Source organism: Dendropsophus ebraccatus, chromosome 7, assembly GCF_027789765.1.
Source record: "Dendropsophus ebraccatus isolate aDenEbr1 chromosome 7, aDenEbr1.pat, whole genome shotgun sequence".
Lineage (NCBI taxonomy): Eukaryota > Metazoa > Chordata > Amphibia > Anura > Hylidae > Dendropsophus > Dendropsophus ebraccatus.
In genome coordinates this window covers 111,011,391-111,033,601 of record NC_091460.1, presented here as the reverse complement: position 1 = coordinate 111,033,601, position 22,211 = coordinate 111,011,391, and the positions used below count along the sequence as shown (strand labels likewise).

General features: G+C 41.9%; 1 protein-coding gene across 8 annotated transcripts in view; it reads left to right on the top strand.

Moving 5' to 3' along the window:
* CSGALNACT1 (chondroitin sulfate N-acetylgalactosaminyltransferase 1) overlaps nt 1-22,211 on the top strand; it is a 261,184-nt gene that overhangs the window by 20,133 nt on the left and 218,840 nt on the right. The window lies entirely within an intron of this gene.

The following is a 22,211-nucleotide window of genomic DNA, read 5'->3' as shown; positions in this document are numbered from 1 at the left end:
ATTATACCTACAGGACTGTTTGGGGGCTTATTATTGCGCCATGATCTATAGTTTTTATTGATATGATATTGGTGTAAATGGGAATTTTTTTATCGCTTTTCATAATTTTTTTATATATAATTTAAAAAAAAATCTGCAATCCTGGTGGGGTTTTTTTCCTCTTCACCATGCTGGAACAATATTGTTATATTTTAATAGATGGGACAATTCTGTATGTTTCTTTTTTATTTCTTTTACATATTTTTACTTGTATAACGGGAAAGCGGGGTAAGTTAATGTTTATTGGGGGAATAAAAAATTTATATATATATATATATATATATATATATCTTTTTTACACTTTATAAGTCTTCCTAGAGGACTTATACATGCAATCATTGGATTGCTTACACTGATTAAGCAAAAAAATTTCTTTCAAATCAACTGATATCAGAAAGTTATATAGATTTGTAATTTACTTCTATTAAAATATTTCAAGTCTTCCCATACTTATTAGCTGCTTTATGTCCTGCAGGAAATGTTGTTTAATTTTGTGAGACAGTGCTCTCTGCTGACATCTCTGGCCAAGACAGGAACTGTTCAGAGCAGGCAAGGTTTTCTATGGGGATTCATAGAAAACTCAGACAGAGTTCCTGTGTCGGTTGTCAGTGCTCTCTGCTGACATCTCTGGCCGAGACAGGAACTCTGTCTCGGTTTTCTATGAATCTCCATAGAAAACCACTCCAGCTCTGGACAGTTCCTCGGCCAGAGATGTCAGCAGAGAGCACTGTGTCAGGCTGAAAATAAAACACTTCCTGCAGGACATACAACAGCTAATAAGTGTGGGAAGACTTAAATTTTTTTTAATAGAAGTAAATTACAAATCTATATAACTTTCTGACATCAATTGATTTGAAAGAAAAAGATTTTTGATGGACAACCCCTTTAATTCTATGCCGTTGCTTACTATTGATCTGTAGTATCAGTGCTCTTCTCTCTAAGAGAAGAGCGCCAGTTCAATAGGATGGAGAAAAGTATTACTCCTCTGCGTGTGATCTGGATCCTGATCAGTCAGTGACAGGGACTTCTCCTGTCACTCCCTCCCTTAAATGCTGTGATTGCTATAGACAGCTTCCTGTCATTATCCCTGGCTCCTGGGACAATAATGTGTGCAGGGCTTCTTCAGTGTGACATTAAAATCCCTTCACACCAGGGACGTTTATACACATTCAAACTGCATGAGGCATCAGCAGTAGGAACTTATATAGCTGTATATATTTGGTGGACTCCTGCCTTTTTAACCTTATTAACTGTATTACTATGTTAATATGTATGACTGACGTGAAGGGGTTAAAATTCTCAAACCAAAGGTGTGACAAAGATTCAATAATAATCAGATGGCATAAAGGAATACAGTACTTGTAGTTGATTTTATTTTGTAACATTGCCATAAGGTGAAGTGTTCAGGCGTTTCTCTGAACCTGCATCGATTTCCATAGAACTCAATGGACACAGCCAAATAATCACAACTAAAGAACTGACTCAGTATGAAGTCTCTGCAGAGCTGTATATTTTCACATGACCCCAACATTTCCAGGCGTCAGTTTGCCACCAGTTCTCGCACCATACTGATGAGGACGCTACATTGTTGACCTAACCTACATTCCACCAAAAACATGGCTAAATATTTAACTGCTGTAATGAAATGGTTTGTAATGCGAGGAACGCCAACTATGTTCATGTAAAATAGAAGGCATGTTGGCATGTCTGCCACGACGGCATAGCTCCTAATGGTGTCTGTGACACTGGAATGGAGATCCCTGTAGAATAGCATCAAAAGCCGACCAGATCTTAGATTCGCTGGCCGGTAAGAACATGATCACACTTTGAAGTTGTACTCTGGATGTCTGCAATGCTTGTGGCTTTATAATGCTGACATCATTTCAGTGCCAGAGGGGTATTTACAGTCTAAAAATAAAAGAAGTCATGTCTCTTGAGATATTAGCAGTTGGATACATGTGAGGATTATTAAAACATTAAGTCCCGTTCCCTAATGGTTACTGCTTCTCACAAGTCAAGGAAGTCTGTAAGATTGGAAAATTGCCATCTTTTCTATATTTAGTTGCTTTTCCCGTCATGTACCTTTGTTGCAAAAATTTCAGCAGCTGAACATCAGTTTTGTTCACCTGGATTTTTTAGAATTTAGTAGGCAAGCCTATGGATTTCCACAAGCTTCCTTAGATAACTAGAGAGAGGGAGAAAATTCTGCACAAACTGTTTGGCTACATTCACGCGTTCCGTAATTATGGATCGAATTGCGGACAGATTTGATTTAAAGGGGAACTCCACATAAGAAAAAATAGTTTTCTATTAAAAGTACACTAAAAGTTACATAGATGTGTCTATACAATGTATTACCATATCTGTACGGTTCTGCCACACTGGTAACTGATAGAAATCCAGGAAGTGAAGAAAAATGGCCTCTGTGCCAATTCACATTGTCCTCTGCTCCCACTGCTGTCCCACCTTAGGAGACAAATCTTCCATGCCTCTGTCTCACATTGTGTGCGTTTGCTGAGCACAGGCTGATGATGCAGACAGGGGGCAGGGCGTGATGTCACAGGAGGCTTGGCTGGATCCTCCAAGCCCCTGAGTGATTCGCCATCTCTGACCGGCCAGAAGCAGGTGCTGCAAGGACTGTGGATTGTGATGAACAGCTGAGGGAAAGCATTGCATTCTGGGAACTGCTCAACCAGGAAGAACAGAAACACAATACAGACACCCCCCCCCCCCCAAACAAATGGATTTTTGGTAGTTTCAAAACTGGAATAGATAGGTAAGTAATGCATTATGCTTCTGCAGAAGGTTCATCTTTTTTAACCTCTACCTGGAGTTCCCCTTTAAATTAGGCTGTTCATGCTGTCCTTATATTTACGGATCTGTAATCTACAAAAAATTGCTGCTGACAAGTCTTAGTATCCACCGTATCCAACAGATTGTCCCATAGAAGTCCATGGGAGCCTCTGTAATTTTTACGAAAAAAATGTCCGTAACGTCCGCAGATCTGTAAAGAATATCGATTAGTAATAATTTCAAACCATTCCCACTTATTTAACCCTCATCCTTCCCCTTCTTTACGGATGCATTACGGATTAATTTTTTGCGCATTGTAGACAAAGATTGCGGATGATTGCAGACATCATATATTGTTGTGAAAAACCTCTGAATGTGTGAATGTAGCCTTAGAATATACCTTGATGCTATATACGATAGGGGGCGATATACTTTGTACTTGCATATTTTGGTCAGTGTTTTGCACCAGTATTTGTAAACTGAAACCACACGTGAAATATTAACCAAGAAAAGTATAATGGAAAGATTTGTTTCTCTTCTATGTTCTAGACCAGGGGTGTCAAACTCAGGCCCTCCAGCTGTTGCAAAGCTACAATTCCCATCATGCCTGGACAAGCTTTGGCTGTACAGGCTTCATGGGAATTGTAGTGTGTAACAGCTGGAGGGCCTGAGTTTGACACCCCTGGTCTAGACCCTTCCTGATCTAGACCTACAAATACTGGCAAGTATAGCAGAAATATATGCAACATACTGACTAAAGTATGGCTATGTGAAAGTGACCTTATGCCTCCCACTGGGGATGGGCCTGCCTGCCCCCAGTGCTTCACCCCCGGCCCGGTGCCCGTGAATAGAACGGCACCGTACACGGGAACCGGGCCACAGTTCAAACAAAGGACGCCGGCACCAGCTTCCCTGCGCCGGCGCTGTTCTATACATATGCACTACTTGTACCATTCACTTTAAATAACATCCGTCCAACAAAAATTGACATCATTTTGATGTTTGTGAACATAGCCAAAGAGTTGAAAAATTCCATGCCCCTTCTCCAACAGCAACCAACCAACCAGGACATGAAGATCAGACCCTTCCACTTCACCCTGAGTACTGTGCCGATATAGTGTAGTCCCATCTTCCTTAGTGGCATAGCAATGTATACTAGCACAACATAGGCAGGGGCTTTTCATCTCTTTTAGTTCAAGGGAAACTAACAGCAGATTAGAAGACTGTAACTTGCTGTTAGGTTTCCATAGGATCAGGGACGCTGTACAGTTTACATACAGCTTTGAGCATTCCTTTCTTGGTCTGGGTGTCTTACTGTGTGTAAGGTGAAGGCTTTCTCGAGTTACACAGGGCTGGGATCTCCCTGTAAGGCCTTATTTACAAGTTCTGTGAATTTGTCCAGAAGTAATCAACAAATCTGTACAACTTTCTGACACAAGTTCGTTTGAAATAAAAAAAAAAAAAATCTCCGGAGTACCCCTTTAAATAATGGTAAGATCTCTGGATCCAGTTAAAAGATGTTAGGATTAGAAAAAAAACTAGTTATTTTCTTCTAGAAATAGCATTACTCTTGTCCTCAGGTTGTTTGTGTTGTTGCAGCTCAATTCCAAAAACTGTTATTCTGATGGGTCACTTTTATTGGGATGACTCATTACAGACCTTGATAGCATATTGCTAGGTTAGGGTCCATTTACACTGAAAGATTATCTGACAGATTATCTGCCAAAGTTTTGAAGCCAAAGCCAGAAACAGACTATATAAAGAGATCAGGTCATAAAGGAAAGTCTGAGATTTCTCCTCTTTTCCAATCCATTCCTGGTTTTGGCTTCAAATCTTTGGCAGATAATCTTTCTGTGTAAATGGACCCTTAGCTATAATGGCAGCCTTCTTGCCTTCCAGATAAAGCTGACCTTAAGCAATTTTACTCAAAGTGTATGAAATATGAACCAAGGAGAGAGCTTAATCCGGCAGTACAGAAAGAAATCAACAGTAAACTTGGAGAAACTCTACCTGTTTAGCTCTATGTGTTGTGAAGCACCCATGTTGGTATGATGTGAAGGTCACAGCCTAATCCATCTACGTCACAATCCACCCTGAAACTAATCGCTAGACAATGTTCTCACCTCTTCCTTCTTTTTCAGGGGACTTATCTATGGTGCTCACCCTCTCATTATAAAATGTCATACTTTATTTGCAAAGAAACACTCCATGTACAAAAAACATAATGGCTTCTTCATCAGGTTAATACATCCATCACCAGAATCCATGATTATTTCTATTTAAAAATCACAAGCTTTCCAGTACTTATCAGCTGCTATACATTAAGTCCTACATTTTTCCCCGTGCTCTCTGCTGCCACCTCTCTCCATTTCAGGAACTGTCCAGAGCAGTAGCAAATCCCCATAGAAAACCTCTCCTGCTCTGGACAGTTCCTAAAATGGACAGAGGTGGCAGCAGAAAGCACTATGTCAGACTGGAAAGAATAATAATAATACACCCCTTCCTGCAGGACATACAGCAGCTGATAAGTACTGGAAGACTTAAGATTTTTTTTTATAAAGTAAATTACAAATCTACATAACTTTATGACAGCAGAATACAAATCATCTGTGGTATTAGGCGAAAAAAAATGTTGTTTTTTATCAACTGGTGTCAGAAAGTTATATAGATTTATAATTTATTTCTATAAAAAAATCTGAAGTCTTCCAGTACTTATCAGCTGCTGAATGTCCTGCAGAAAATGATGTATTCTTTCCAGTCGGCCACAGTGCTTACTGCTGCCACCTCTGTCAGTGACAGGAACTGTCAAAAGCAAGCGAATCCCCATAAAAAAAACCTCTCCTGCTCTGGACAGTTCCTGTCACTGACAGAGGTGGCAGCAGAGAGCACAGTGTCAGACTGGAAAGAATACATCACTTCCTGCATGACATACAGCAACTGATAAGTACTGGAAAGCTTGAGACTTTTTAATAGAAGTAAATTACAAATCTATATGACTTTCTAATACCAGCTGATTTAAAAGAAAACATTTTTCACTAGAGTACCCCTTTAATACAGAAAGGTTAGCTTCGTAGATGAGTCCCCTGGACAAGCACACTGTTCTAGTGTTCAGCAGGAGTCGTTAAAGTCAGACCCTCACTGTGTTTTCTTTTCCTAACTGAGATTTGTATATATTTAAGAGGTTTCACAGCACCTACATGCCTTATAGAGTTTCATCCACAACTTGTATATTCAGTTTGAAAACAAAACAGGTCAATAACTTTAAATTATTTGGAAGGTGGAATGAACAGAAACCCGTCTTTGCCTCTATAGATTGTCAAGCATCAAAATTAGAGATGAGCGAACCTTGAGCATGCTCGAGTCAATCCAAACCCGAACTTTCGGCATTTGATTAGCGGTGGCTGCTATAGTTGGATAAAGCCCTAAGGCTATGTGGAAAACATGGATATAGTCATTGGCTGTATCCATGTTTTCCAGACAACCTTAGAGCTTTATCCAAGTTTAGCAGCCACCGCTAATCAAATACTGAACGTTCAGGTTCGGATGGACTCGAACCCGAACCCGGTTCTCTCATCTCTAATCAAAATTACAAATCAAGTTCAGTTCACCATGAGCGGCTAGCATAGACCCCGATGCTGCACGTCTGAAAAAACATGCTTAAGAAATGCTCCTATAAATGTCAAACTAACAAGTGCTGAAATATATTTGAGGTAATGGAAAATTAATATGTGTCAATGTAAACTGCTCTTTCCTGCTTGTATTTTAACTGTACCACCTACATGGGGGATCAAAATAGTACAATGCCGCCCTTTCATTTCTTCCTTTACGTCTGACAGCTCCATTTTAACCCCTGCATGACAGAGCCCAAAATGGCCTAAATAACCGGACGCCATTTTTCATTTTTGCATTTTTTCCTCCTGGTCTAAGAGCTATAGCACTTTTATTTCTCCATCTACAGGGCCATGTAGGGGCTTGTTTTTTTTTCAGGAATAGGCGTACTTTGTAATGGAATTTCAATTCACCATAAAATGTATAACAGAACCCCCAAAATATTATTTATGGTGTGAAATTGGAAAAATAGTCCAATTTTGTAACTTTGGGGGGGGGGTTCCTGTGTCTACATAATGCACTTTATGGTAAAACTGATACGATATCTTTCTTCTATACATCAGTTCAAACACAATAATATGCTAATATGCATGTTCATAGCTTTTCTAAAGTTTTAATATTTTTTTTTACAGTAAAACTTTTTTTTTTTGCGAGTGATTATGATTAAAATTAGCCTATTGTGACTCTTATAATGATTTTATTTCTTCACCTACAAAACTATTTTGGGTGTCATTTTTTTGTGCCATGAACTCTAGTTTTTATTAGTATCATATTTGTGGATGTTTTGCTCACTCTTTTTTAATTTTCTTTCTACAATTTTTAAGAATGACCTATGGAATAAGTGTTTCTGTACCATTGCATAAAAGTACTAAACAAGGTGTACATAGCATTTCAAATTAATACTTCTAAGGCCATTGATGATTTATTGGTGGGGCCAAACCTCCAGGACCCTGCACAATGAAATAGCTAAGGCTAAAAGTTTACTGCTACTTGCACAAGACATTATGTTGCTATGGAGTCCTAGTGGAAATATTTACTTGCGGCTATTTTTTTTCCTACTGTTGGTTTATTCAGCTGATATATGAGAAAATATTTTGTAGCAATGCACAAAATCAAACTATATTTCTAGTGGAATCGTGAAATACTATTAACATTGTTAAAAGTTTGACATGTCATGCAGACATATAGAAGAAAGAGGAGCCAGCAACATCCGTAGAATGTTTTCAAAGCTTTATTGGCAGAATCCGATACAGTAAATGCAACATTTCGACCCTACATGGGTCTCTGTCAAGCAAAGACCCATGTAAGGTCGAAACGTTGGTGTCAGAAGAGGTGTCTATTACTCCTGCCCAGACAACCCAATTATGATTTTATGCAAAGGGCATGAAGGTGGAGAATACAGGGAAACCACACTTCAAGGCGGGATGTTATTTTGACAGATCATCTGGTATTACACCTCTGATCCCTCCATTATAAACAAGGAGTGTGAGTACATCTATTGACAAGTGTAAGAGTAAGTGTAAGTGTTACCCCTTCGGTGTTTGGAGCGCCACCTGCTGGGTGACATCATGGATACCCAACGTCATCTCTAGTTACCAAGGATGTCACAGGTTCGCGTCACCGGCCTGGGAGCTAGACCAGGTCTGAGCTGTGTCACGTCTAAGTTAACTTAACCGACAGCATATGGGGAAGGCTGATCAGTACATTATGCCACCAACTTTGACTTTTAATGGCATTTATATGCCAGTGTCAGTTTTCACAGTGGCATTTAAATGGTTAATTAGCTGATGCAGTGATGGGCCTGTATCCTCCTAACGGCGGCCTGACGGTATATCCATCGTCCCTCATTAAGGGGTTAAGCATGCTCAGTTTACCTGTTGCTCTATTTCTTTATTGTTATACATGGTTTTTCCTGACTGTTTTATTGGATCCTGATTTTGTGCTTCACTGTCTGTTTAGTTTTTACTCCAGTCTGTTGACCTGTGAGTCTGTCTTTTCTGTCTTCTGTGTTGTCACCATAGCCTCAGGAAGGGCCCGTCTCTGTTGTTGTCCGCAGTGGCCTATGACTGTTAACGCGAGTAGACAGGGTCAGCTGGTGGAACCAGGCTAGGATGCACTGTGTCCTCCTCTGCCCCTTTCCTACCTACATTTGTGACACTAGGGCCTGTTCACACTGCGGAATTGCTGCTGAAATTACGCTCTGAACCCCCGCCCGCGGACTCCACGCCGAATTCCGCCTGCTATCTCTTTCAATAGGATGGCTTGCACATCTCCGCTCTCCATGCCTCTCAGCTCAAACAATTGACACAACAATAGAGGAGACTTATCAGAGGGTGTAAATTATACACTGGTGTAAACTGCCCCCAGCAACCAATCACAGCTCAGCTTTCATTTTACCAGAGCTGAAAGCTGAGCTGTGATTGGTTGCTGTGGGCAGTTTACACCAGTCTAAATTTTACACCCTTTGTTAAATCTCTCCAGTGTGTTCTTATTTTGTAATATGTCATTTTATTTTATTTTATTGTAACTGTGTAAACAGCTATTAGCTCAGGTTGTAAGGAATTTCGTCACTAATAGTCTGATCATCAGATGCACTTTGGTTTGCACTTTGCACTTCCCATCATAAACTGAGAAGCTGAGGTGTAACTATGTTAATGCTACAGACTGTAGTGACAGAAAGGAGAAAATCACAGTGATTGGTGCCAAAATTGTAGTTTCTCCCTTATTACCACATTTATACATTTAGCACTTTGTATGTGTTGTGCAATTAAATCAGCAGAATAGACTTTGGTTCAGGCCAGTAACATTTCCTCTGATGAGAAAATAAATTGTTCAGCGCTGCTGTTACCTGTCAGCTCCCACAGGGTCAGTAGCTGTAAAGCTACAACATTTAGGCTATTTTCACACACACAAAAATAAAAGCAAAATATGGCCGTAATCTTAGATAAAAATATGACCTTATATCCAATGTTATAATGTGCTCCATTAAAGTCAATGGGATATTGGCCGGCAGTGCACACACCGTATAGAATAACAGCCGTAATTGATTATGCCCATCAAAATAATGAATATGCTCATTATTTATCATCTGCTTTTTTTTAATCTTTTCACTCATTATTTTATTTTCACTCAAAATTACGGTTGTATTTTACTTTTATTTTACTGTGTGGGAACATAGCTTGAGGATGAAATTTCTTAAAGGGAAACTGCTAAGATCCTAAAAAAAAGAAATGCAGGGAAGCATAAAAGTGGACTAATTGTTTCACACCTTTCCCACTGCTCCTAGCCCCAAATGGGGGTGCAAAAATCAGACATTACAGAGATATACATATAATTATCTATACAGGGCCCTGCTCACAAGAGCTTACCGACTATTAGGAGGGGGTTTGAGACAAAAAGGCAGAGGGGCAAAGTGCTTCACTGTTACTATGGTCCAGCCATCTTTATAAATAAGGCAGTGAAGGTAAGGGTGGGTGAACCAGTCACCAACCAATGCCTGCCTGCACAGGTCTAAGTGCTTAAATGCCTGCTTGAAAAGATGTGTTTTGAGGGCATGTTTGAAGCTTTGGGTATTGGAGGGGAGTCTGCCAGTCTTGGCTAATGCATTTTATAGAACTGGTGCAGCTCGGGTACAATCCTTAAGATTTAAACTTTTATGAATAATCCCACTTTTACATCATGGCACCCGGCCGGGAAACTACATCTCCCAGCATGCACTGCACCTCAGAGTTTCTGTCCACCACTGGCTCGATCTGCTTCTGCTTTGCACAGTAAACACAGTGTCTATCTATCTATCTATCTATCTATCTATCTATCTATCTATCTATCTATCTATCTATCTACATAGATAGCTTAGTGAGAGAGAAATAAAACAACAGGGTCTCTTTTTCCCTATACTACTCAGGAGAGGCTGTTATTTCCCCCCCTAGGTCAGGTGATCACTGAGTGATATCATTGGTGGGCAGGGTTACATATGAGGTGTTACAGCTTGCCTGGAAACAGAAGAGGGTCAAAGGGGTACTGACTCTTCTTAAAGCACAACTCCGGCGGGTCCCCCCCCCCAAAAAAAAAACACAGACACACACAGACACCATACTCACCATCCCTCCGGTGACGATCGCCACTCCATTCGCCCGCCGTCCGCCTCACCGTCACCTGCCTCCGCCGTCCAGCGATGTCTCTTGCTTCCGGGTCCATGAGAGAGAAAAGGCTGCCAGTGCGCTTGCGCACCAGCAGCCTTTTCATTGGCTGGAGCGCATCACATGGCTTCCAGCAAGCTCAGCCAATCAGGGCTGAGCAAGCTGGAAGCCATGTGATGCGCTCCAGCCAATGAAAAGGCTGCTGGTGCGCATGTGCACCAGCAGCCTTTTCTCTCCCATTCACTCTCAATGAAGACGCCAAAGAGGAAGAAGACCCGGACCGCCCCCCAGCTCTGACGTCACCCGACACCAGAGAAGAGGACCGTGACGACCGTAATAGGTAATGTATACATTCTTTAACTTCCGGGGTGGGGGGTCGGAAAGTGGGGGAAGGGGGCCAGACCGGGTATTTAACCACATTACAAAGTTATATAACTTTGTAATGTGTGTTAAATAAGCCAAAAAAATTTTTTGCCGGAGTTGTCCTTTAAGGAGAGCTTGTCATAAAGACATGTGGAGACTTACAGACCACTGCTCAACTAAGAATTCTTTGAATTCTTTGTCCCACGTCGATAGACCTCTCAATAGCCAGCCAACACCCTGCTCTGGACTGATGAGGGGCTAACACCCTGAAACAGCTGTCTGCAGATGGGAAATCTTTCCTTTTGGAGAGATTGTTTGGCGTGGCATCAAATCCCCACTCAATGTTGTAAGACACCTTGATTGAGTGAGACTTGACTTGAAGGGACATCTCTTTGCTCAATAGTGGTGAGAACTATTTTGCATATCCTTTCTTTCTGGAAACAGAAAAGACAGAGATCATGTCTTCGAAGGGAGGGGGGGGGGGGGGGGGGAGTGGAGACAGAATGGACCAGGCACCGAGGATTTTCAGCAGCTTCAGGGTGGGAGTCAGGATGTGCTGCAGATAAATTAACCAATTCATGCAATAGAAATCTATTATACACAATCTCAGATTATAGATGGGATTGAACTGGGTTAAATCTTTCTTAACTGGAGTTCCCTTTTAAAACCAGTGTTTTACATAATAGTCTTAAGCAAAGTTTGGTGCACCAGCAATACCTAAAATAGAGCTGGAGTATATTTCTGGCATAACACACTCCACTGTTCATATCTACCACCTCTTTTTGCCACCTGCTCTCAGTTTAGATTTATCAGATTTAGATTTTCTAAACAAGACCTGGATTATTTGAGGTAGTGATTAGTCATTGGCCAAACCTGAACTCAGAGATTGGCCAAACCCGGCATTTGACTTCTGGTGGATGAAGTTGGATGCAACCCTAGGGAGTCTGGGAAAACATGGATAGACTCAAAATTGTAAAAATTTAAATGCCCATAGAAACCAATCACAGCTCAGATTTATTTTCCCTAATTTCAGTTATGTTGTTATTCCCCCTATATGTGTTTCCTGGAGCTGCTTCCTGACTGGGGCCACTCACTTTACTAGTATGGGTGCCCCTGTAACATTACAAGAAAGGTGTGTAGCCTTTAGAAGAAACTGTATATTAAGGGGTATTCCACATGTTAAATCACCCCCCTTCTGAAGACTAACAATTCGATCCATATTTGTTGTTGTCTTTTCAGTCTCCTTCCCCCAGGGCTCCTTGGGCCCACCAGGGAATTAAATTCCAGGGGCCCACCCTACATATACCAGATATAACCAGTGTCAAAACTTTCACAGTACTATAGCGCCTTTGCACAGAGCTGTGTATGTAACCAGCGATGCTAGCTCACTGCTAGTAACTTGTCAGTTACTCTATGCAAACAGCATAGTGTGGCACCTCATTTTCTTGAAAGTAGAAATGTCATGAAACTAACAAACCGCATGCAGGGGGTGCGGGAACATAATAACAAAAGTATACTTACCTGTCCCTGTGCTCTCATAGCCCTCCCTAACGAAATCCAACAGATGCTGGACTCCTGCAGCTCCTCCAGCTGCAACGTCACATACTCAGCCGATGGATCACCCCCCCCCCCCGCCTACCTGTCATTTGTTACTTTCACAAGACTTCTCCTTTAGGGAATCTGTCAGCTGTAATTCATGTTCCAAACTGCTGACACTGTTAGATGCTGTTACGTCAACAAGACACCTGGTACCTTAAATATATTTGTCTGTGCTTTCATAACATAAAAAATGCTTTTATTCTCTGGTACAAAGAGTCAAAGAGGCTTCTCCCTGCTAAATTCTCACTTGGACACTGAGTCCCCAGCAGGTTTAGGAATGGGAGGGGGAGTTACAAATAAGTGAACATAACCTTTACATACATATTACATACAAATATGCACAATATATACATACATCAAATACATACATCAAACACAGATATAAATGCACATTACCTATATGCATACATAGTACACACACACGCACAATACGTACATCAAATCCTTAGGGATTTGATCATTTCCCTGCAACATATATATATATAATGTATATTTATGGTGGTGTCCATGTTGCTATGATTGGTGTGACCTTGTCACTTAAAAAAAACATTTGACAAACCTTGCTGATGTTGGTTTAAACCTTGCGCAGCGTGTTTTTTCTTCAAGGTTTGAGTGCCCCCTTAATCCAGGGATATGCACATACATGCAGAAGTTCTACTATCCACTGCTCCATCCTACTTGTGCTCATTGTGCAGGTGATAGATCTATGTAGCAGGCAGATGTCCAGCTTTATGACTCTGCAATATGTAATGGACCCCCAACTCCCAAACATAATAAGTTAAACCAAAGAACGCAAAATAAATACACAACACAATGTAATCAGGTGTCAAAGGGTCCCAATTTTATTTGAAATTACATGACACTAAAAATGGCAGACCCCCGACTCACGAAGAGTCACCCTCCAGCACTCAGGTGAGGAAAAACCCCTGTGGGGGAAACCTCGAGGGAGCCATGGCTGGAGAGTTGCCCCTCCCCTGGGCTTAGAGGGTAATACCATCCTATAAATATAATACACTGGATGGGAGAGTAATCTGGCTGCAATATCTATCACCTTATTGCTGGCTAGGCAGATGTATCGCTTCTCCCTCACAGATCCAGGTCCACTTCTCAAGAAGGTGGAGACTTGATGAATGTGTAGTCTAAAGCAGACCACCCGTTTTTCCCCTGCTAGAACTTCCAAATTACATCAAGGGTAGGGGGCAGTAATGTAGTCAAGCTCAAGGTCCTCTGGCGCATCCAAGATGGCACTGATCAGGGCGCGGTGCATTGCTTTATGGAACCTTCTTTATGACATAAGTGCTTGTCATCACAATGCACGGTTGCCATGGTTACTGCAGGTAAACATCTGAAGCATTAACCCATTAATGACTGGCGATGCACTTTACTGCAGAGGTCACTAAACACACTTGTGACCAAGCAAACAGCTTATGGTTAGGCCGCACTAAGAACACTAAATAATATAGTTTGATGTGGCCCATAGCAACCAATCACAGCGCTTCTTTCATTTCTCATATTACTCTGGTAAAATAAAGGCTGAACTGTGATTGGTTGCCATGTGCAACTTAGACAGTCTAACTTGCCCATAGCAACCAATCAAAGCTCAGCTTTAATTTTATTACAGCTTGTTAAGATATGAAAGGTGAGCTGTGATTGGTTGCTATAGGCAAATCAGACTGTGTCTCTAGCAAGTTCATAAAGCTGCTCCATTGTTGTAAAGCTTATGATGATGATGATGATGATGACTGAAACCACATGACATTAAGCTTCCCCATAATGCTTTGCAGTCAGTCCTTGTGGTTCACAGACATTTCTATACTCTACAATTCCCAGCATTTCCGGTCACTCAAAATCCACTGGTATATGGTAATATATACAGTGGATTTGTTAACATGGGCTGCCAAAGAGTATTATTAATAAAGCTGTTGAAATTAATAGAGAAAGGAATCTCTACCTGGAAATCCTCCAGAGTATAGACAAGCAGTGTGGGCGGCATGTAAAACTACATTTTCCAGGATTTAATATGAAATCTGTGATCACCCGATTAGTTGATCACTGGAAAAACTGCATTGACTGTACAAAAGGGGTTGTCTAGATGTGTAAGGGTAGCTTCACACGTACTGGATCTGCAGCGGATTTCATGCTGTGAGTTTGCAACAAAATTCCCTGTGTATCCTGTAGCGTGAAGCTGAATGGGTCCCATACACGCAGCAGATCCGCTGAGTGTATGGGACCTGGCCTCGAGCATACATTACCTGCTTGGCGCCGCGGCTGTGTAACGCTCCCGGCTCCCCTCGCTCCCCATCAGCCAATCAGGCAGGTTACAAAGCACCAGGTATAGCTCACATGCTGTCAGATTTTCAGCCCCAGGGTCATACTGTGCAGGCTGCCCCTCTCTCCTCTCCTCCTGTGTCCTGACTGCAAGCAGCAGCACAAAAAGCAGATAGGGACAGCCTGAGAGGAGAATGTGGTGGAGGGTCCCAGGGGAGAGGAAAGGGGTTGCGCTAAATCTGCACACTACATGCTGCTGCTTGTCACCCCAGTCACTCTGTGCCTCATCATATAATATGATGAAACCCCAGGTTACTAGATAGAGGCAGTAAATAACCGGGTGAAAGGCACGTGCAGCAGTGTTGGGGGATCATATGTCATCCTAGAGTTGCTAGACAGGGAGGCCTTCCTCCTGTTTAGGGGCCCATCAAAGGGTAGGGCCCACCAGGGGATTCCCCTGCTCCCCTGTGAGACAGTCCGAGCCTGCCCCCTCCCCCTCCCCCCTTTTTCGAGACGGCTCATGTAAACAGCCGATTGGCTGTCTCTGCACTCTGTAATGCTGGGAAAGTTAATATTAGGTCAAGTTGTTGGTGACCTAACTGCGCTGAACCTTTAGAGTGCAGAGACAGCTGGACATGGATGCTGTTTACATGAGCTATCTCAGAAGGGAGGGGCGAGGAGGGAGATCAGAGTGGGGATGGAGTAAACAGCTCTCACAAAGTTTTTTTGTGTCTTCAGCAGAAGTTAGCAGGCTCAGAACTTGGGGTAGAAGGGTAACAAGTATGGAGCGAATTGTTAGTCTACAGGAGGGGCATGATTTAACATGTATTTTACCTGAGCGGAATTCCCCTTTAAACTGTAGAAATTATTGTGACATTCTGACAGCGTGACCTTTTTACTTTCTATACATATAATGTTTAAAGGTACAGTTAGCAACTTGGAATGGTTTTACCTTTACACAATGCTTTTAAAAAAATCAATAAAATATTGTGTGCATGCTGTGCAAGTGATATTAAGTACTCTGGCTATATAAAGTGTTACATGCTTTATAATTTAACAGACTTTACACTAGAAAATTCAGAAAAGCAAGTGTCTGCGCTCTTGATGGATTCACACCCTGAGACAGTAATGGAAGTCCAGGATAATAGTGCCCTTCTTACCCGTAACCAAACATTAGTCAACTAATTATTGCTTGAAATCCTTTCAGTAGAGAAAAAAAATCTCAGCAGGATAAAGGATCAGACGGTAGCATTTACTGTGATTATAGTTTATGTTGGCAAGTTACTTCTAAAAAAAGGCATTGTGAACAGCCCCGGTCCTGTGCATTAGGAGGTACAACTCCACAGGGTGAGTAGCTGGAAAACACAGTGTACACACATACAGTGCCTGACAGTAATTATGGGATTACCACACTTGGAAGATGTTCTCACCCATCTTTTTTTTTTTTTACAGTCCTTTATCTTTTCTCTTAAAGGGGTTGTCCGGTGTCAGACAACTTTTAATATCTTGCTGCTGTTATGTAGAAAACAATAAAGAGCCTATACTTACCTTCCCACGCTCCCCCGGTGTCCTCCTGCACTGTCGTTGACAGCAGCGCCTCTACTTCTGAGGCAAACTAATCTTGGGAGTGATAGACCGCCCTGCCAATCACTGCCCACGGCAGTGCAGTACGCCGATGCCATCACTACACAGGGAACAGAACCAACCAATTCTGGGACTGTTGTCCCCAACCCCCCTGCCAATCAGCTGTTCTGGTGCCTGCACTACAGTGACAACAGTGCGAGAATTCTTTGGCTCTGTTCCCTTTGTAGCAGTGGCAAGGGTGTATTGTTGCCTTAGCTCCTACTGCAGTGAATAGGAATTGAAACTGTAGTACACTGGCACCACTGCTACAGAGGGAACAGAGCCAAACAATTCTGGCACTGTTCTCTCTGTAGTGCGGGCACCTGAACAGCTGATCGGTAGAGGAGTCGGGTGTTGGCACCCAGCCGATCAACCATTGATAGCTTATTCAGTGGGTAGGCTATCAGTGGTTTTTCCCTGAACAACCCCTTTAAGCCATACAAACCCTCCTCAGCACCTTAAAGCAGTAGGGCGCTAACTAGGGATGGTCCGAACCTGCCGAGGTCCTCCTGCTGTATCCACCCTCTTCACGGAGCGGGCAGACACTGGGAATCTTTGCCGAGAGTTCGGGTTCGTACGAACCCGAACCGAAGCCGGTTCGGACCATCCCTAGCGCTAACTATTAATCACAGGTATTTGTCTTTTCATTAAAAGTCAGATTATGGCTATTCCACTACGGGAATGTGCCGTCATTTACTGGGAAAAGACGGACATTTATTGATAATGAGGGACACAATTACTTATCATGATCATTATTTGTGGCTGTCTTTATCAAAAGACGGCTAAATGACGGCACATTCCTGTATTGAGATCATAGCCTAAGTCTGGTAGTGCAAATCAAATGGCAAGGCTCAGAAAGCCAAATTAGGGCCGTCTTACACGTCCTGACTTTGTGTATTGGTAAGCGCTGATCAGCTCTCGCTTATTGAGCCTATTACATGGCTTGATGTCTATGCAGCCCTTGTTATTACTTACCTCTCCAGGCTCCTCTGTGTTCTTCTGCCTGTTTCCTGCTCACCACAACTGCTGCTGACATGTCTTAGGCCATTTGTGAAGTGACAGACCGGTCAGCCAATCACTGGCAGGACAGTGCCGCACCAGTGATTGGCTGAACAGCCTGTCACTGCACACGGCTTTAGAAGTGCCAGCAAGAGGTCAGGCAGGAGGACACTAGAGGAGCGTGGAGAGGCAAGTATAGTGTTTAGTATTTTCTGCATACTTTCATCATCACCTTTTATTACACAGAGCGATGCACAGTTGGCGGTCAGTGATTTATGGTGAAAGACAAAGATCAACCGATGATCGGCCCCTCGGCTGATTGTTATCTTTATTACATGGGCAATATCTGCCTGACTATGCCTGATTGGGCAGAAAATTGCCCAGTGTAATTGGGCCCACATAAACTGTTAGGATCTTTAATATGCAAACAAAACAAAAACATTAAAATTGTGAATGTGTGAACACAGCCTTAGGAATGCATTACTGGGATAGTTAAGTGTGTTTAGCATTCATTTACCAGTTAGGTTATGTTAACACCACCCTAGTGTGAACTCTCCCAATGTGGAATGCTCCTGACATATGTCCGAAGTACATATCCATACTTTAGAATAGCCTATAGGTATGACAGATGTTTAGAGTTTGTCGGCAATTTAGAAATCTATTACCAGTTTACTCAATAGTTAAGATTAATTATTCTGGTATCTTATGAAGTAGCTTTCATATATTTATTCAGTTTCTATTTATGTTGCACTTGGCACTTGGGTTTGTTGAGTCTGTTACCAGCTTGTGGATGTTGGAATGCTGTGAATGGGATCGCTTTGTCCTGCAAAAATGTTATGGTTATGACAAGTTAGTTCCAGAACTTTCCACTTTTGGGTCACCGTGAGACAGGTGTCACTGCACAAAAGGTTAAGAAAACATAATATATTCCAGTGACATATGCCTGAATAAAAATCATGGATTAACATTTTCAGTTTCTCTATTTTTGATTAACATTATTTAAAAGGGGCACAGGCCTAGACTTTATTCTCTTTTTTAAATAAGGGATATATATATATATATATATATATATATATATATATATTACCTTAAGGCACTATCACACAAAGCGATTATCGGCCGTTACGGATGATAATCATCTCTTGTAATAGAAGTCAACGATTAGCCGACATGCTTGTATCGTTACACGTCAGCATCCTATCAGGAAAGGCACACTGCACTATACTGTGTCACTCTGTGCATTCACTTTAATGTCCAGAATTTATGCTGTTGGCTCTTGCTAAATAAACATACACATTAGGGAAGTGGCTCAGTTGTTGTCGTTAGTTGATTAAGTTTGGGCCATTAATGTGAAGCAGCACGCCACTGTAAATATTGGCATCCCTTTTTTTTTGACGGGATGAGAACGTATAGTTAGGAGGTGCTGCAAAAACCTATTCTGAACCTAGCCCAAGGTTGTTCCCATGGGAAAGAAGCTGTTGCCACTGGTCCTCCTTTACCCAACTTGGCACTCCATATAATATGACATCTACACCCTCTACAAAAGAAGCAATACAGAAACACCTAGTCATATGGTCAGGCAGAGATGTATACTTGTTCCTTCCACTTGCTCTACTAGGCATTGCTAGTCAGAATCCTGCTCTACACTGATGAGGGGCAACACCTGAAACAGCTGTATGTGGATGGATACCTAGCCTTGGTTTTTCCCTTGTCACTGCATTGACTTATAGGGCCACTGGATTTGGTGGTTTCCCTACAGGAGCCACCCCTTGACTTGGTCCTTCCCGGAGGGATATCTGGCTAGTCCTGTGTTTCGAGTCTGTTTAATGAGGCTCCACAGGCTTTTCTTTTGCATATACTTGTTCCTTCCAGTCATGGACAAGAAAGAAACAGTGGTAAAAGAGGCTAAAGCTTGTCTTATCATGACCTGTAGTGGGATGACCACTATGATAATGGTGATCCAAATCAGTAACCTGATATGACCTGATATGCCCTACAAGGTCCCTGAAAGCTCCCACCTGCTTCCAATATTCCATAGTCCAGATTGGCAGACTGCAACTGTATAAAGTGAGCTGAAGACACAAAAATCTGTGTGTGAGCTTTTCTCTCTTTTTCCAAGATGGCTGATGTAAACAAATCTCTATATGTCAACTTTGTAGCATCTTTGTAATGCCGGGAGTATTAATCACAGTGAGTTATCAGCAACTTTACGTCATATTGATGCCAGCATTACAAGGAAGCAACAAAATTGCCTGCCAGGGACTTGTTTACATCAGCCGTCTCAAAAAGGAGGAGGGAGGAGACAGAGAGAAAAGCTCACACACAGTTTTTGTGTCTTTACCACAAAGCAGCTCAGAACTGGGGGAAGGAGACTGAAAAGAAAATAAGTATGGAATGAATTGTTAGTCTCACCATGGGCAGCAACATATGAAAAGTTTTGTTGGAGTGGAATACCCCTTTAAGAGTCCAATTGAAACTTGAATAATATGCATCTCCATGGAGTCTATGCAGACCACTACAAAATGGGAACCTTCTCATACATCCTCATACAACTTGTAACCTTTACGTTTCATGATATACATATCTTTTCAGCTCCATTCATGTTTTCGTTTGTTGTAAAAATTACAAAAAAAAAAAATCAATCAACATTTTTTTTATTTTTTATTTCTTATTATAGTTTATCACGGAATTCCAAAATCACTTACCAAATAAACTAAAATATCATTCAGTATCCATTGGATGCATAAGAAACATTTTTATGTTATTTGAATATATAGGTCATCGCCTATTTTGCAGCGATAACTGGTGGGTATTATTTAGTGCCTGGCAAATGGCAAATTCCTCAAGGGACTGACTAGTTAGCTGAAACAAATGTTCTTTTTCATCTTATTTTGTCTTATTTATTATCAGATTGCTTCCAGTCCGTTGAAATATCTTTCTTCTTTCGAGCGGTGTTTAAATTTACATTTCTGTGTTTTCTCGCTGTTGTCAGCAAATAAAATTTATGTTAATTTAACTGTCAATTCATTGAGTTACAAGTTTTATCTGTTTACAATATTCAGCTAAGCATCTGTTATCGCATAGAGCTACCACAATAAATGGCTTTGTCACAAAATTATTTACTCCAGCGAGGGAACAAAGCCATGATTTACCCGATCTTTTGGTCATTACGACTGCAGTTAGCCCTAGTGATTTTGCTATATTTGTTGGTGAGTGAGTTATCAAGGGTAAGGGGAGCTCATTTTTCTGCCATGGTGAGGCAGGAATACAATAAAAAAAAATGTAAACTTTAGCTATTTAAATTTATCCAATGAAAAATACGCCTCGGCGAGTCGGAAAAGCTGTAATGCTTTTTAATTCATTTAGAGGGAGATTTATCAAATATGGTGTAAAGTGAAACTGGCTCTGTTGCCCCTAGCAACCAATCAGATTCCACCTTTCATTTTCCAAAGAGTCTGTGAGGAATGAAAGGTGGAATCTGATTGGTTGCTAGGGGCAACTGAGCCAGTTCCACTTTACACCATGTTTAATAAATCTCCCCCTAAGGGCAAGTTCACACTGAACAAGATCGTCGGAATTCTGCAGCAGAGATTTCCGCCAGGAATCCCGCTGTGCTCAGTGTGCTGCTGTAAGTGAATAAGAGGGCGCATGCTCGTCTGCTGCCGCCGCTCTCCGCGGACGAGCGCACGCCCTTTCATTCACTTACAGCAGCACACTGAGCGCAGCGGGATTCTGCGGCGGAGATTTCCGAAGATCTTGCTCAGTGTGACCTGGCCCTTAGGGTCTGAATTTACACCTCAAGTAGAATGGTCAGATAATGCAAACGGGTTTTCTTTTGTAATGTTATGTACAGTAGAATTCCTCTAAACTGGTTATTCCCATCCTAAACATTTATTGTTTATGGCATACCTACAGGATTAGCTATAAATGTTTTATAGATGCAGGCCCCACCTTTGGAACCTTGCCTTATTTCCTGAGCTTGGATCCTCTAAGGGCCATGCTGCACGGCCCGATTTTTTATCTAAGCGAGCACTGATCTGCCAGATCGGCAAACACTTACCAAGCCTGTTACACGGCTCAATGATCATGAAGCACGGGCTATATATATTGTTAGTGATATCCATATAGCCCTTGCTGCGTATATAGAATATAGTAAAATATATATACTTACCTCTCACACTTCCCAGTGTCCTCCTGCCTGTTTTCCACTTACTGTAGTTGCCGCTGGCACATCTGAAGCCAAGTCTGAAGTGACAGGCCATTCAGCCAATCAATGGTTGAGATGGAACAGTGCAACGGCCAGTGATTGGCTGAGTGGCCTGTCACTTCATAGATGTCAAACGTGCCTGCGGAGCCGTGCTGCAGAGAGCGGGGAACAGGCAGGAGGACACAGGGGAGTGTGGGGAAGTAAGTATATAACTTTATTTCTTCTATACTTGATGAGACAACGATCAGCCAATGATTCTCTTTAATTGGGTGATATCTGCCTGATTTTGCCTGATCGGGCAGGTAGTTGCCCAGTGTAATAGGATCCTAAAGGCCCTATTACATGGGCCGATCAGCAGGAGCAAGCCAGAGCCGACCTGTCAGATCAGCGCATGTCAGCAGATTGTTGCCTTTTAACATTACTATTAGATGATGCGATTATCGGCCGTAATGGCCAATAATAGGCCGAATATGGCCAATAATTCCTTGGTGTAATAGGGCCTTTACTCTCACCCCACCTGGTGGGACAGACACAGGCTGCTACATCCTGAGGGCCTAACAGAGACATAGCCA